At 37.4% G+C, this 18206-nt stretch overlaps 1 pseudogene; it reads left to right on the forward strand.

Moving 5' to 3' along the window:
- The first annotated feature begins 465 nt into the window (after positions 1–465).
- LOC149194673 (replication protein A 70 kDa DNA-binding subunit A-like) overlaps positions 466–18206 on the forward strand; it is a 91472-nt pseudogene continuing 73731 nt past the window's right edge.

Here is an 18206-nt window from a genome sequence, read left to right on the forward strand (position 1 = left end):
TCTAGGTTTTGTAGGTTGCAGGAAAAAGGAGAAAAGCTTCATTTACTATTCATCACGGACCTGTGATTGGTTAAGTGCAAGCCAGTTGTTAGGGTTGTCTACCTACATTGGATGTCTGTGGGCTATATGTGAGAAAGGCAATATCGAAACCTTATGTTTCGATATTAATTTTTGTTGCTTCAACTATTGGAAAGACTAAGGATTATCATAGTTTTGAACATGGAAATTGTGATACCTAAGTGTGACATCGTTGGTGAACCAAAACAACTCATAGATGCAAATGCAAGTGCTCAGTAGTAGCAACATCAGAGGGCTGCAATGCCAATGCAGTTTTTTCCTCAGGCTCAACCTCCACCACAAGCCCAAGCAGTGCAGTCTTATGGAAGTTCTCTCAACACAGGGCCTAGATAACCACAAGCACAACTAGGGCAGTCATATGGAATTTCTTTCAATCCAGGACCAAGAATGGTGCCAAATATAAACGTGGAGGCTCAACCAGTAAATGGAGTGTATCAAAGGAATGAGCCCAATGCTGCAGTACCCATGCCCTCACATATTTTTGGAGCTGGAACTGGTTCATATATAAGGCCTGCACCGCCACTTCATCAAATGCAAATCCCAGTAGTTGGGGGATTACGTGGAGAAATTTATAGAGGAATGAATGATGCCTCCAATCCATATGGTCATCCAACTATTTCCGCTTCCTATCAACCACCTCCCATGTATTCTAGCAGAGGATCGATCGCTAGAAATGAGGCTCCTGCAAGAATTATTCCTATTGGAGTATTGAATCCTTATAAGGGCCGATGGAAAATAAAGGCTAGAGTCACTTCTAAAGGAGAACTTCGTCACTATAACAATGCAAAAAGAGATGGAAAAGTCTTTACTTTTGATCTGCTAGACTATGATGATGGGGAAATATGAGTAACATGTTTTAATGTTGCTTCTGATCAGTTTTATGATCAGATATAAAGTGGGAAAGTTTATATAATCTCAAAGGTAAGTTTAAAACCCACACAAAAAATTTTCAATCATCTAAAGAATGACTGGGAAATTTTCTTGGAGTCTACTTCAACAATAGAACCATGTTTTGAGGATGACAACTCAATACCAAAGCAGCATTTCAATTTTATACCAATAAGTGAAGTTGAGAACATTGAGAACAATTCTATGGTAGATGTCATTGGTGTTGTAATCTTAATCAATCCATCGAGTATAATAATGAGAAAAAATGGCATGGAGACTCAGAAAAGGTCTCTTCAAATGAAGGACATGTCAGGTCGCAGTGTGGAGCTCGCTATGTGGGGTGCCTTCTGCAATAAGGCGGGTCAGCAGATTCAAGAGTTATGTGATTCTAGATCCTTCTCCATATTGGCTGTGAAAGCTAGATGGATTAGTGATTTTAGTGGGAAATCTATGGGTAAAATTTCCACAACCCAACTTGCTATAAACCTAGACCTTCCAGAGGCTCGTCGATTGAGAGACTGGTTTGAGAGAGAGGGGAAGAGCATTGCTTCTCAGTCTATTACTAGAGAATTGACATCCGGGGGAAGAATGGAAATGTGTAAGATGGTTTCTCAAATTAAGGATGAAGGACTTGGTAGATCTGAGAAGCGTGACTAGATTTTTGTAAAAGCGACCTTATCTTTTATAAAGACAGACAACTTTTGCTATACTACGTGCCCTTTGTTCATTGGAGAAAGGCAGTGCCACAAGAAAGTTAGCAATTATGGGGATGGAACCTGTTATTGTGAAAGATGTGATCAGAATGTTCCTAAGTGTGGCGCTACACTCCTAGGTTGGGCGCTATGCTTCTGGAAGTGTGGCCCTATGCATAGTGCTCACACTTGGGCAATAAATAGAAACAACAATCACATCATCTCTCGAGAAGGGCACAACTTCCTTAAGCAACTCTTCCTTGATTGCATCTCATGATTACCAATCTACTAATTTATTGGCGATGGTATAAGATAAGGCAGTATTCTGTGGGTTTAAGTGCAAGGGGGGGCCATGTTCTCAATCATATAGATCGTCTATGGGAGGCTGTGAAGGAAAAAGGGATTCTTACATCTCAATTTGTTGTGCATACTGGTTCTCAAAACATTTCCATGAAGCGCAATCCTGATAAACCATCTCTCATGATAAGCCAGAAAGCACTTGCTAGTACTCTTATCTCTGAATTGAGGAACTGCTATCCAAAGGATCATTTAGAGCTTTTAGAGGCCTACCCAGGTGACAAAAGCTTGTATATCTTTGACAGATTCACTTTGAGAAGCATTGTGCTTGGGCAGATTCCGATGCCCATACTGTGACATTTGGCAGAAGAAATGTGGAGCCTGTCCAATACAATCTGCTTGTTGGAGCTGATGGAGTCATATCTACTATTCGACAAAAATTCATCAAGCAGCAGGGTTTCAACTATCAACAAATCAACATGCCTTACACATTCAAAGTTCTTCATTTGTCAAAGCCTCCAGTTTTGACTCCAAATGTAGTACACACCTTCAGATGGTCAAAAAGTGAAGTGGAGGGACAAAGGGTTGGTTCAATTTTCTTAATTTATTGGGTTGCTCTAAGGCTTCATCTATTAGATATGGTTGTTTTCCTGCACCAGGTGATGAGATGTCTGTACTGATCGAGTGGACACCATCTTCAAACTCCAGATGATTTGTTAAAAAATAACTTCTCCAATAGAGCTTAAATAATTCATTGAGAAGTACAGGCCACCCTTTAAAGTTTCTTTGGAGGCAGCAAAAGCTTTCATTAAGTAGCGGCCAACAACTTCCATGAAGGAAACAGTTGAATAAATGAGGAGGAACATATTTTAGCCAATAAAATTTCTCTAACAATAGAAAAAAAAACAAATTGGAACCAATGAAAATCGTTGGAGGCAAATGATTTATTAAAACAAGGAGGAGCATTAGATTCATATGTTTCTATGTGTTAGAGACAGGCTCTGCCTCCTGCTGATCCATTTCCTATGAGGAATGGGTTGTTATCTAATATTGATTATCGTGGGATAGATCCAGGGCTTGAATATTTACACCATGAGGGAGCAGGAGAACGTTTTTAGACCAGAATTATCTTGATTATGTGCTAAGAGAAGCTGACCACACTGATGCTGCCCTTCGTAGAGCTGACTTCACATGTCCTCTTGGCATTCATGTTTTCTAGGAATAGATGACAAGTGTTTTAGCTATGAGATCAACAACATCGAGTTTTTAAAGGAGAGCTGGTAGTATTTGAAACACTCAATGAACAAATGGCAAATATTTTAGGAACCCAAGGCATCTACAGAGCGCGGGTGGAGGGTGATTTAATCATCCTAGATTATCCCTGATTTCCAACAATGTTCCAAAACAGAATTTGGAAATCCGACTTGTGGCAGCAAATTAATTGTTCCTTTTTTTATTTTTGAGATTTAATTAGTTATTTTGTTATAATTTAATTTAGGTAATTTGACCGGATAAAAACATATTTAGGTTTTTGTTTGTTTTTTATATTTTAAATATTTTTATTTCTATGTTTAGGAATCAATAATTAATATGTAATATTATGTATAGGATTATTTTTAAAAGATAGGGGTTCGATTTTTGCAGCAGGAAGAAGCATTTGGACTATCTAATGTTTTATTAAATATCATAATAAAGCAGTTTAAAGCAGTTTTTGCTCTTTAGGCCTGGGATTCATCACGGTGCTTAAATGTTCAGTATGCTTTTTCTCCTGTAATTCATTTACACATTATGTTTTTCTCCTTTGTTTCAACATTATCTAACTGATATGTTAGGAATTCATCCATAATGATGCTCCATTCATGATGATTTAGTTGTTAGTTGTAATGGTAGTTTTAGTAGAATTCATCTGTTGCTAGATGCTCTGTTGAGCAACCTCGTTATTCTCTTTCATCTAAAGTTGCTACTACAGATCCATCCTTTGTTTGATGCCTACAGGGCAATGGGCTTTCTCCCTTATACTTCTCACATTTACAATCTTCACTTGGCTGAACATGGCACTTAATTTGCCCCAGGTTTTCGAGCAGAAACTGACATTGATGCCATAATCCAAATCATCCTTTCTCTTGCTGTTTCAACCCAAAAAAGTCCAAAAAACCCTAGAGCTACTATACCTAGCCTAAAATCCACATTCATTTCAGTCATCTCAACTGATATTGACAAGGAGAGAGCCCTCTCCCGACCTAGTAGGGATAGCTACCAGGTTAATCGTGGTTTGTGGTTATCCTAAGATTGCCTCCCTTCAGCCTGAGGTCGATCTAGGCTCTAACACATCCATTGGTATTCCTATAGGAGATCTTAATTACATGCATTTCAACAATTGAAATTTCAACTCAATACTTATATGTACGGTTTTCCTTTGCTTCACAAGGCTTCCACATGTAAAAATTTAGCTCAACACTTGCATCAAACATGCCCATACAAACTCAAGATCCCAACTAACATGTAACATAAATATCCCACAACATATTCATTCAAGTATCCACTTTGTCACTCACTCTTTTAGGTTCAATAAATCCCCTTCTCTACTACACAGTCATTCAAGAAATCTACCTAACAAAGGATTTCTTGAACAGGAAGACCAAAGAGGCTCATAGTGTCCTATATCTAAGGTAAACTCTAGCTTTCTATACATAGTTTACATGTCATTACTCATGGTGATCAAGGCATGTCATAAAGACACAATGTCACTATAGTGTCCTTGTTCTCAAGCTATCTACTTGACAAACTTTATCTATCCCTCCTAAGTAGATTCATCATCTTACCTATGACAACATACAATTTTTCATGAGATATATCCTAAAAGTTTCAAACGAAAATTTTGTTTTCCAAACCTGTTTCATATAGAGTCAGATCTCACAAGCATGAAACTCTTTTCATAAGTTTGGATCCTTGTATATGATAACACGTTCATCCTTCATCAAGGGCTCGCATTTCATGCCATACCCAAACTTTTCTACTTGTAACCTGTATGGTTTCCATCATCATGTATTCTTAGCTGAAGTTTTCTCAATGATTCCACTAGCTCCTTCCTTGGCCTTCTTGACATGCATTATGTTTTCATTATCCTCAAGTTTCTTTGTATGATTGAAGGAACTTTGTTTCCCTAAAATGGCTCACATTTCATGCCATACTCAAATTTTTCTACTTGCAATTTGCATGGTTTCCATTATAATGTATTCTTAGCCGAAGGTTTCTCAATGATTCCACTCGCTCCTTCCTTGGACTTCTTGACATGCATTGTCTTGTAATTATCCTCAAGGTTCTTTTTATGATTGAAGGAACTTCATTTCCCTAAAACACACTTCAAATAAGTGGCATTTAATATCAAATTTCTAAGAAATTTAATCTACATCTTTTCCTATGCATTACTTTATCACAGATCATTTGTTAGTCAACCAATTAAAACATGTGATGAAAAATTATTAATTTGGTAGGCAATTCATTTTACTCATGCATTCGTTTTCAAAGGGATCAATAGTCAATAAATAATTCTTAGGCTTACATTGATTTATCTAATAGCCTAGTCAATTCCACCTTGACTAATTCTTAAATTTTTGAATCCGCCCTCTTATGCAACTATGTATTTACTTAGCAAGGGAACTTAGCAAGTTCATTCAAAATTTAGCCTATTGAGCATATGAAACAAAATTTAATTATATTTTCTTAAAGTATTCAATAGACTCAAAAACTCAAGTGCTTCTTAACAGTCTAGGGGAACCCTCCCCCTTACACACCTATGCATACATATATTACAAGATAACTCTTTCATGTCAATGTTATCCTATTAACTAACATAAGGTCTTGTAGCCCTACCATGGGATTTATTTTAACTACTAACCATATTAGAAGGATTCTCCATTGATTCCTTAATTTTCTTATCCTCACCACTAATGTGACATGATTTTTGCTTTTTAAATTTCTCAGTTACCTTTATATAGCTATTTACACTGGCTAAGCCCTTGCATGCTCACTTTCCTTTCATCTCCTCCACTATGGATTGGTGGTTTTATTATTGATTACATAAATATTTGGCATGAATTTGGCTACTCAATCAATAGTAGTAGCCTCCTAGACATTGAAAATGTTCCTATCATTGTGCCAATCAGTTTCTCCTTTCTGCACCCCCAACATTTCAATTCCCTTTTCTTTGACCCACTTCTTTCTATATTTTTGGGTGTTATTCCATATGTTTGAATTTAAAATGAGGTAGGAACCATCTTTCAATTATGCTTGCCCGTATTGTGGTATATGATCCATGATGTTGCAATAATGTTTCATTGACCTCATCTACTCCTTTTAAGCTTCGATGAGCCTCCCATGACTAGCCTTTCAACTCTCAAATTCAACCTTGATGATTCTCAAATTTTCTACCAAATTAGGAGGGGTCTCAACCACCTCAACCACATTTCCCTAATTGGACACATATTGTCTGTTGTGTGAAATCTTTCTCAAATTTTCTTGCACCATCCTATTGAAAATTCCTTCCTTTTCTACTCCTGTAAATATTTTCTTTTGCTGAAACAACACACCAATGTTAGTTTAAGCAAAGGAATGTGACGTTTTAGCATATTTAATTACTTTGGCCATATATGCATTGACCCATAAATGAAGTTCTACTATAGTTGCAATTTACACTCATTATTATGTTAGTATTCTCATTAGTAACAAACCCAAAACTAATATAAATCTTATGATAGTACAATAATAATCTCTTTTCACCAACCACATTTTTTAACTCCAAGCTACAATGCCTTACCATCCATGACATGTGTCCAACATTAACATATCCACTTGCATGCAGTTTCATCCACTGCACTTTTCCTCTTTTCATATACCTTATGGTTTTCCCATTTAAGCATCAATCATAAGAGTCCATACTTCATAAAACAACCTTCCTCGATGCACAACTTTTCCAAATGTGACTCTCTTTTCCTAGAGAGCCTTCTTAATTGAGAAAACAACATAATATTTTACCCAAGGTAAACTCCATATGTTACTATTACTTCCAAACATAAACAACAAGTCTCTATATTTCTTCAAACTCATTTATGTGATTTATATCTAGCTCTCAAGGCCTAGTGTTTGAACCACAACTCTAATACCACTTTGTAACATAACTAGTCCCCTCAAGGTCTATTTAAGGGAACATGGTGTCTAGACCCAACCTCTAAGGTTAGTTTATTGAGAGGGGTTTTTAATTATTCCTCTTACTTCAACCACCTTGAAAATCCTTTTTGAGATCATCATCTCCTTATGCTCATTGAGAGATTCCCAACAATGTATTTTTCTTCCAAATCTAAGCTCTGGAAAAAAATTTGTAGCCTTTCGAATATTTTCTCTTTCCAAACATTACATCATTACCCACACATTTTCATGTTGTAAACACATGGAAATCCTTTTACCACTATGTCCCCACTTATAATGCCATGTCAACTACACATCCTTGACATGTGACGATCATTTTCCATTTGTTAAAACCACGTAGGGACACATCGACTTGAGGCACACATCCATATATGAGTTTTCCATTAATATTGGTTACAATAATTTCTAGATCTTCAAACTTTTGGATGCATCTCGAAACTCCAAATATATGGATCTATTCAGCTTTGGGAATTTCCTTTTTCCTAGTAAAACCAACAAATTGTCCTTCTGGATATCAAGAATTATATGTCGTCAACATTGTCTCTACATCATCTACCATCAAGATTCCATGTCGGCATCGTTGTACACTCGATCACCCCATGCCACATAACAAAATTCAATCTAGGTTAAACCCCTACTCATTTGGATATCCAAATATTTAACCTTTTCAAATTCTTCTAAGTCTTAAAAACCGAAAAATCCCAATTTTGTAAAACTCTAAATATCTAGATTTTTAGATTCCACATGGCCATTTCCACCTAATCACTAAATTTTTCACCTACATGTTAACTCCTTTGTACTATCTCTCTATTTCATCTTGTCATATTAACATGCCATTTCAAAAACACACCAACATGCCACATCACCTAGAAACTCTCGTTTATGTCACGTCATCTTGCCAAATTAGCACTTGCATTCCTGTAGGTCTAGCAGTGCTCACATGGGCTTCACATGGCCTACTTCACTAGCATTTGGAATTAATTTTTTTTGTTAAGATCCATTAACAAAAAAAAAAAATGAATGAACAGATGTTTGAATCTCAACAGAATCCAAATCTCCAATCCTATCACATGATAAATCCTAAGTCTTCCATATTTATTCATTAATAGAGTATAGAATCAACCTTGTAAAATTTAGTTGGTGTTTCACCAGGTCATTGGTGCACTAGCCACTAGGCCATCGGGAAAACTTGAAAGAGTCTCCATAATTCTAAGTCAATCCGCTAGACAAACTTTAACTGACAGAAACAACAAGACTTTTTTAGTCAATATATTTTTAACCGAGCACTGGGTCACTAGGAACTTCTCCCAATATTGACATGTTGTAGACAATGCCATTTTCTATTCCCCAAACACTGATCCACTAGGCCACCAAGACAATTACAATGTTATCTTGGGTTCAAAGTCCTAGTGTAATGATTCACAAGGCTATTGTGTGACCAATGACTGAGAATCCAAAAAGGTCTTGATGACTTGAGGTTTGCCTGATGGTCCTTCACACTTAAGCCCTTTATAGCTAAGCTCGTATTCATAGACCCACCAACCCATGTGACAAGGTGTTGGGGCTAAAAGCCCCTAATCCCAAAATTTCCAAATTGAGCCCCAAATCTTTCTAAGGAAAAAATAATATAGAAAAGGGGGTTTCCTAGTTTATTCGAGAACTTAAAAAGGAATCACCTATGCATTAATATTCCCAGAAAAAATCTAGGACACAAAATTCATCACTAACCTTTAGAGGCTTTCAACCACTACCCTTAAATAGGAATCCTCACAAGAAACAAAACATGGTCAAAGACCAACTCCATAACTTGACCCCAAAATAGATGATATTTTCCTCACACCTTTGAGATGCAAACACCTACTTCTAACAACAAAGCTTACAAAGAGAATATCCAACATTTTTTCTTATCACTTGAGGAAATAGGGTCCTCAAAATGTCTTAGCAATAGATCTACAAACTATCCTTCAAAAGAATCGTAAACATGGCTTTAAACTTTGTTTCTAAGGTTTCCAATGAAGGGAACCTCCTAGTCTTCTCACTTCTACAAATGCATACAACATATATGTTCAACCCCACCACTATCCTAGTAATTGCCAGTCATACCAAAAGAAACATGAAGATCCTTAGGCTCAAATCAATTGGTTCATATAATTCACAAAACCATGCATTTCGTATTCATTATAGGTAACATATTTTAAAGATTACTTATACATACAACATTTTGTAATAAAGGAAGTAATACCTGTAACCAAGCATAATACACATTACTTTTGTTGAGAAATGGCAACAAGAAATTCTAGTTTAATTTGTCCCTGAAATAAACTGCGAATTAAATTCGAATTCTATTCTCATAGCAACTTAAAATAGTTAAATTAAGTTTATTAAACTTACTTAACTTAGGAAATTCAAGTTGAAAGTCTTTTGTAATTCATGTATATGTTCTCCCTACTTTGTAGGAGTCTAGTGTGAGTTAATTGTGAGTTGTAAAATAGAAGACTTAGTTTCACAAGTCAGTTCAATTAAATTAGTTATCAAACTGATTGAGAGAACTAATAGTGAGTTAACAATTAGTGGTGACACTAATGAACTCCACCAGTGCTACTCCAGTTAACTAAATATTTACTCATCAAAAACTCATGCATGTCAATTCTTAGAAAGACCTAGTTGAGACTAGAGTGCAAGGACAGTGTACTACTTGTTTTATATTTTCCTGAGTTGCACTGATAGTGCATGCAATTAGGAACTGATCCTTAAGGGATTGCGCGATTTTTAGAGGCTTTATTCCCCTTTAAATACAAGCTATCCTCCATAGGAATTACACATTGGAATAGAGACTTGGAGAGCTTGTGAATTGGCTAAGCTTTGGCATTGAGCTTGCTTATGAGTTGGAGATTGAATTTGCTAAATGTTGGGATTGTTCTAGAGAGAACAAGCATTGTAATTTCATCTTGATTTTTCAGATTAATACAAAACAGATAGTGGGGTTTTGAGTTGTGGCTTTCCCCAGATATTTATTGTGTTATGTGCCTTTGATTCTCTTCCTCTATTGACTATTGTTTTCTTGATGTTTATGGGCTTCCGCTGTAAAAAGTAGAAGTAGATTCTTGTCTCTTTCTTTAGAAAATTGCATTAGCTTGTGAATCTACAAGATTTTCTACATGGTAACGGAGCAAGATTTTTTTGGGCCAAGAGTTTGCAGAGAATATATAAAAATTTCTATGCAAAATTTTCAGAGAAAAAAAATAAATTTGTAGATCTGGATTCCTTGGGAAAATATACCCAAATTAAAAAAAAAAAATCGGTGAATCGAAGTTCGGATGAGGGAGATATCGTTGATTTAAAATCAACTCTCTGGAGGAGATTTCGAAGTTTTGAGTTTCTAGGTTACAGGTGAAAGTCGATCTTGCAATACATACTTCAGGATCAGCAGATTGAATTCCATGGGTTGAGGCTTGAGTATGCCTTGGAAGGCAGCTCGAATTTCATAGCCTAGAGGGACATGATGGAGGCTGTGCTAGAGGATAATGTCTTGAAGGAATTTGTTGAACAAACAATTCCTAACCAACAACCACTGATGCACATAACTTGGCCAAGTGGAAAAAGTGTGTGGCGAAGGCAAGGCAGATAATCCTTGAGGGAGTTCAAGATCATATTGTCTCGAGTCTCCATGGAAAGGAAACTCCACATGCTATTTGGAAAACATTGACAAACTTGTATCAGAATAAAAGTGATCAAAGGAAGTTGGCACTAAAGGATAAATTTCGTAAAATTAGGATGGAGAAAGGCGAGAAGATTCCAAAGTACTTAACCAAGTTCACTCAATGTCGGGATGAACTTGGAAGTGTTGGAATCACGGTTGCCGAGGAGGATATGGTAAGCCTTGCTCTTCTTGGACTCCCAAAGAGTTGGCATAGTTATCAGGACTCTGTCAATGGTCGGGAGAAGCTACCAGATTGGGAACAATTATGGTTGGATTTGATGCAGGATGAAATCAGGGGGAACACCAGGGATGACTCTTCATCAAAGACTGAAGGGGAAAGGTAAAATTTCTTGTTCCAAATCAAATTCTTACCATGGAGGTAAGAAGAAGGACATGACAAAAGTTAAATGCTTTCATTGTCACAAAGTGGGTCACTTTGATACAAATTGTCCATTGAAGAAGTCTAAGGAGAAGTCCTTAGGAGGAGTAGAGGGTGAGGCTTTAGCCTCCCAATTTGAACTGGACTTTTCCCTCAATGGTGTCTTCAATGATGGGAAGTGTATGGTACTTAGACAGTGGAGCTTCTTTCCACATGACTGGCGACAAATAGTTATTCAATGAACTGGAGGAGAAAGATCTCAAGATGCATATCGAGATGGGTGATGACGGTAAGTATAGTGTTACTGGTGTGGGAAATATTACTTTTCAAAGGGAGCATGCAGCTCCACTCACCTTGAAGAATGTTATGCATGTACCCAGACTAATGAAGAACTTGGTATTTGTTGCCATGCTTGAGGATAGAGGCTATGATGTGATCTTTTCGAAAGGAAATGTGTTCCTTCGACACATAGCCATGGGTCAAGTAAAGAAGATAGGGATTCGAGTTCAGAATCTCTATAAGATAGAGGTAGAGGATTGTGTTGATTTGAGTTCAAAAGCGGAAAAGATGTTGAGTCGAGATGTCAGCGAGTTGTGGCATAGGTGATTGGGCCACTTGCATCATGGGGCTTTGAAGATATTGCATCGGATCTCTACCGGTCTTCCCCAAGGTATGCTTGAGCAAGTTGATACATGCAAGGGTTGTAATTTGGGAAAATAAACCAAGTCTTCCTTTGGATACAGAGACAGTCGAGCATAATCTATTCTAGAGAGAGTCCATTCAGATGTGTGACAACCATTCTCGACAACATCCACGACCAAACAAAGGTATTATGTTATATTTGTTGATGACTATTCTCGTAAATGTTGGGTATTTTTTATCCAGAAAAAGGATCAAACTTTCACAAAGTTTTGTGAGTTCGAAGCATTGGTAGAGAAAGAGTTTTGCAAGAAGGTTAAAGCTCTATGGAGTGATAACAGTGGTGAGTATGTCTCCAATGAGTTTAAGAACTTCTGTGCAGCGAAAGGAATTAAACGAGAGTTGATGGAACCTCATAACCCTAAATAGAATGGGATTTCCGAGAGGAAGAACAAGAGCATAGTAGGGGAAACAAGGGTAATGTTGCATGATCAGGGCCTAGCACTACAATTGTTGGCTGAGGCATGCAACACAATGGTTTATGTTCAGAACCATAGCCCACAACGGATACTTGAGATGAAGACACCAGAGGAGGCTTTGATCCAAGTGGATATTGGTGGCCACCCTCCAATTCCAATTGGACCCCCACCATTGCTTCTTTCAGTTTTTCAGTTTCTTTAATTGTAGCACAATTTACTATCTTTAGCGGTTTTTTAGGTCCTAAAGTTCTGGAGCCGTTTTGAGGCCCTAAACAACGTTTTTTTGGAAATCTACCGCCAACGATTTTTTGTTCAAAATTGTCTTTTTCATCGTAGTCCTCGGAGAGATCCTTCCAACGGGTTATCATGCGCATCAAACAGAGATAATACGACCAAGTCGAGACCACGGGAAGTTTTCTGTCCAGCTCACCCTGACGGGGCTCATAAACTCTTGGTGTTACATTTCCTCGGGTTAGGGTTTTGGTTATTTAGGGTTTTCTCTTATTGTTCAATAGTAGAAAGTCCCTTGAGCCTCATTGTAAGGCAGTTCAGAGGCATGTAGCCACCACATCTCTTCTCAAAGATAAGCTACCATCGCCCAAGCTAGTTTATTTCCATTTCCTTTTGTAAGCATATTTCAGTATTCTCCATTAATGAAATGAAGTATTATTTTTGTTGTATCTCTATATTTTTGTTTATTTCTGTAATTTATTGTATTCCTGTTTAAATATGGATCAGGGTTATTCCAGTAAGAGGCCATATGTTGGTCACTTCAGGATTTTTGGGTCATCGTTTTATTACCATGTGACCAAATATGCACGGAAGAAGCTTAAGCCAACAACAGAGCTGGGGATCTTTGTGGGGTACACTAATACACCCAATAACTATCAGGTGTACATGAAAACCAGTCAGATGACAATGGTTCACAGGGATATCAAGTTCGATGAGGAGAAGGCCATGCAAGTATCCCTTGAGAGGGATCTTGACCTACATGCAAATGAGGAGCTTTTAGCTCCTAAGTTTGAGGGGCCTCAGATTGATGTGGAGTAGCCACATGTAGAGGTTCAGAAAGTGGAGACATCCACTTAGGAAGAGTCTTCTAGAGAGGGAAGAAAGCACACTAGAGAGGCTAGCATATTTGTTGTATGATGCATAGGAGAATGTGGGAGCACCCTCTTCTCAACACAGATAGAGGAGGTCACTGGAGAGGTACACTAGATACATGGCACTTATGGGTGCATGTGTTGTGACAGAGCCATCTTCCTTTCAGGAAGCAGTGCAGCAGTCGGTTTGGGTTGATGCGATGGTGGAGTATGACTCCATAGTTCGAAATAGTGTTTGGGATGTGGTCCCGAGACTGGAGGACAAGTTAGTTGTGAGCTCCCGTTGGCTTTACAAGGTAAAGCAAGTTGTAGATGGTAGTGTGGAGAAGCATAAGGCCATATTTGTGGCCCGTGGATTTTCACAAGTAGAGGGGATTGACTATGATGAGACCTTTTCTCCTATTGCAAGGTACTCATCAATCAGATCTATTTTGGCACTATCAGCACAGATGGGTTGGAAGATCCATCAGATGGATATGAATATTTCCTTCCTCAATGGAATGATTGAGGAAGAGGCGTACATAGAGCAGCCTAAAGGTTTTGAAACCTTGGACCATGAGTCGCATGTGTGTTGACTCAAGAGAGCATTGAATAGGCTGAAGCAAGCACCCCTGCTTATTACATCATGATAGATATCTACGTCACTAGGTTTGGCTTCACGAAGAGTAAAGAGGATGCGAACCTATATCACATAGTGGTGGAAGGTAAGTTGTTAATCATTGTACTTTATGTAGATGATCTCATACTGATAATTGATGAGAAGCTCATCAAATCTTGCAAGGAGGACCTTCCAAGAGAGTTTGAGATGAAGGACATGGGGCTCATGCATTACTTTCTTGGCATGGAGGTATGGCATGGAGATGGGGAGTTGTTTGTATCTCCGGGAAAGTATGCCAACGTGATACTTAGGAGATTCCACATGGAGATCAATAAACACATGGAGACTCCTCTAGCTAGTAACTGGAGGAAGGAGAATGCTACTTCAGGGGAAGTAGTGGAAGCTACTGTTTACGTGCAGCTTGTGGGTTCACTCATGCACATGGTGAACACACGACTGAATATGTGCTATGCAGTTAACCATCTTAGTCAAGCGATGGTTAGGCCTACCAAGCTATATTGGAAGGCGGAAAATCATGTATTGAGATACCTCAGAGGCACTACTCAGTTTAGGTTATGGTACAGACATACAGAGGGAGTGAAGCTTCAAGGATTCACTGATGCATATTGGGCAGGTATCCCATCTGGCAGGAAGAGCACATTAGGAGGGATCTTCAGTATTGGGTCAACGATAGTTTCTTGGTATAGCAGGAAACAAAGATCAATTGCACTCAGTTCGGCGGAGGCAGAGTACATGGCTGCAATGTGAGGCTATATGTATGAGGAAGATCCTAGTTGGTTTGTTTGGTCAATAGATGGATCCGACAATGATTTATTTTGATAATCAGGGTTGTATCAAACTCTTTGAAAATCTAGTCTTTCATGATCTGTCCAAGCATATTGATATCTGGTATCATCATCTCAGAGATTGTGTATTGAGGTGGATCATGTTGTTAGATTACATTCCCACAGAGGAGCAAGATGCTGACATCTTGACAAAGGCATTGTCAAGATGTAAATTCGAGTTTCACAGAGATAGGATCAGGGTAGTTGATAATCCCTTTCTTGTTGAGAGGGAGTGTTGAGAAATGGCAACAAGAAATTCCAGTTTAATTTGTCCTTGAATTAAACTATGAATTAAATTCGAATTCTATTCTCATAGCAACTTAAAATAGTTAAATTAAGTTTATTAAACTTACTAAGCTTAGGTAATTCGAGTTGGAAGTCTTTTCGAAGTCATGTATATGATCTCCCTATTTTGTAGGAGTCTAGTGTTAGTTAATTGTGAGTTGTAAAATAGAAGACTCAATTTCATGAGCCAGTTAAGTTAAATTAGTTCTCAAACTAATTGAGAGAAATAATAGTGAGTTAATAGTCAGTGGTGACACTAATGAACTCCACCAGTGCTACTCTAGTTAACTGAATATTTACTCATTAGAAACTCATGCATGTCGATTCTGAGAAAGACCCAGTTGAGACTAGAGTGCAGGGACAATGTACTATTTGTTTTAGATTTTTCTGAGTTGCACTGATAGTGCATGCAATCAAGAACTGATCCTTAAGGGATTGCACAATTTTTAGAGGCTTTATTTCCCTTTAAATACAAGCTATCCTCCATAGGAATTACACATTGGAATAGAGACTCGGAGAGCTTGTGAATTAGCTAAGCTTTGGCCTTGAGCTTCCTTATGAGTTGGAGATTGAATTTTCTGAGTGTTGGGATTGTTCTAGAGAGACAAAGCATTGTAATTTCATCTTGAATTTTCAGATTAATACAAAATAGATAGTGGGGTTTTGAGTTGTGGCTTTCCCCAGATATTTTTTGTGTTATGTGCCTTTTATTCTCTTCCTCTATTGTTTATTGTTTGCTCGATGTTTATGGGCTTCTGCTGTAAAAAGTAGAAGTAGATTCTTGTCTCTTGCTTTAGCAAATTGCATTAGCTTGTGAATCTACAATATTTTCTACAACTTTAGTTCATCATTCCATCATATTTTATAAACCAACACAACATGAAGTATGGAATAAAACTAATATCATTTCATCAGAAGATAATAATTACACTTATCTTAGTCACTTAAGCTCACTAGAAACTGAAGAAGGGATATCCACTCTCCACCCAATGTAACAAGAAGAAGACACTGGTTTCTTCTACATCAACTTATGGTAAACTTTGAATCAACATTAGGGAGCACTCAATTTTGTAGAACACTCCAACTTCTAGCCAGATTTAGAATTGTTCCAAGCACTTGTTCGAGATTTAGTTCTAGAGATGGTGGTCAACCTCAAACCACCACTAGTAGAGACCTCAAGTTACTCTACCTTATTTGGTTTGTGGTCTTCCTTAAACCACCATTTCAAAGAGCACATCTAGCCATTGTCTACAATACATTTTTATATTTCACTTCTCTTCCTGGACTCACACCACCCCTTCATATTAATAGGGGGGATATTGGACACCTAATCCATAAGGGTTGGTGTGGAGGAATTCCAACACAGTGTATACATATGGTTGGGTGGAATGTTCTCATTCATTGCTAGTATTCTATGTTGCTTGAATCAAACTATTGACTTATTCGTCAGTATTCTGCTTGCACGTCCAGTGCAACCTGCATCTTTTTTCTTTTAAATAAAATTGGGCTAGTGTTCCTTCAACCTTTGTTGGGTAGACAACCCCACATTATTTTCCCTATGCATGCATTGAATTCTAGCAAGACCAGAGCCATGCTTGGCCCTAGGTCAATTGTGTGTCAATTAAACGATAAGAAGGTATTTGTATCATGTTGTAGCTCGAAGCCCTTAGTTGGAGTAGTGGCCATGATTTTTGATAGTGTATAGAGTTTACAAAGGTTCACCAAATGATGTAAATGGGTACATGTGATGGAAATATTTCAAATTCAATAACAATGATTAGAAGTTGAAAAATTGACCACAATATGCACTGTGCTGCAGAAAATTTGTGAGTTTTGGTACAATTTTCCTGTGTTTAGATTCAATCTATTTTATTGAAGTAACCTATATTAGTCCTTGAAAATATCATTTTTGAGTACTATTGAGATTGTGACATTAGATATAATTTGAAGTTAATATTGTTTGTGGTTTCTACCAGAATTCTCCATTGAAAGAGATAACTTTGAGCCATTTGTTTGCAATCCCTTTTCCAAGTTAGTATCTATCTTTTTTGATATGGGTCTTCCATAATTTGAGTAGAAGGGTTTTTTCCATTAGGTATTCCATGGTTAGAATTTGAGTCAAAACCTAGTTTGCCAGTAAAAAGGCTTCAAAGTTGGAAAAAGATTTTCCTGAAGCCACTTGTATTTTTTCTAGAGTTGATTTCATTGTAAACCGATGCATTTTCGGTTGAAGATGACACCCTTTGAAATTTGATTCCAAGTGTTTTCTATGCTTTGAGAAAATTTCATGACTTGATGGAGTATCAATGTTACTAAATACTCTGATACTATCTACTTTTGATGACATAGTAAAAATCAGCAAAACCACTCTTGTTGATATTAAAATTTATCTACATCATGCATAGGAGACAATTGAGTTTCTCCGACTTGATTCACATATACAACAAGATGAGCTACAACTGAAGAATCATCATTATGAACTAGTTCTTGTTCAGAACAATTCTTTGATAGAGTTTGAAACAAACTCCCATCATTAGCTAGAAATTGATCAAATCAATGAAGTTGAGAATGATTCCCATCAAGTGCCCATTTCAAGAGTGAATTTTCATGAATATGTGGAGGTTTAGGTTGCACTTCCAAAACTCATCATCATACCTTGGGAAGAAACTATCAACAACTAGAACAAAACCAGTATTGGATATGACAAGGATATGTCCTCTTACATTCTTGACTATTTTCAACAAATCTAGTTTCATAATGTTAGGTTTCTTTAGGATGTTTCATATTCGCCTGTTCCACATCATTCTCATGTTCCATAACCATGTTACATTTGTAAATGCAAACATTGTGATAAGTTTGGTCATGTGAAAGGTCAATGTTTTGATCTTCACCCTTGTGAGTATTGTGGTAGGCACACTTATCACTCAAACAAATGTTCCAAAAGTAAGACTCCTACAAGAACAAATATTTACCTTGGATGGATCACTTCTTGAAGATGGTCTTCAACAATGAAGAAGA

The sequence above is a fragment of the Pinus tabuliformis genome, chromosome 2_2 (assembly GCF_031772625.1).
Source record: "Pinus tabuliformis cultivar Carrire ecotype Pingquan chromosome 2_2, CPIR1, whole genome shotgun sequence".
Lineage (NCBI taxonomy): Eukaryota > Viridiplantae > Streptophyta > Pinopsida > Pinales > Pinaceae > Pinus > Pinus tabuliformis.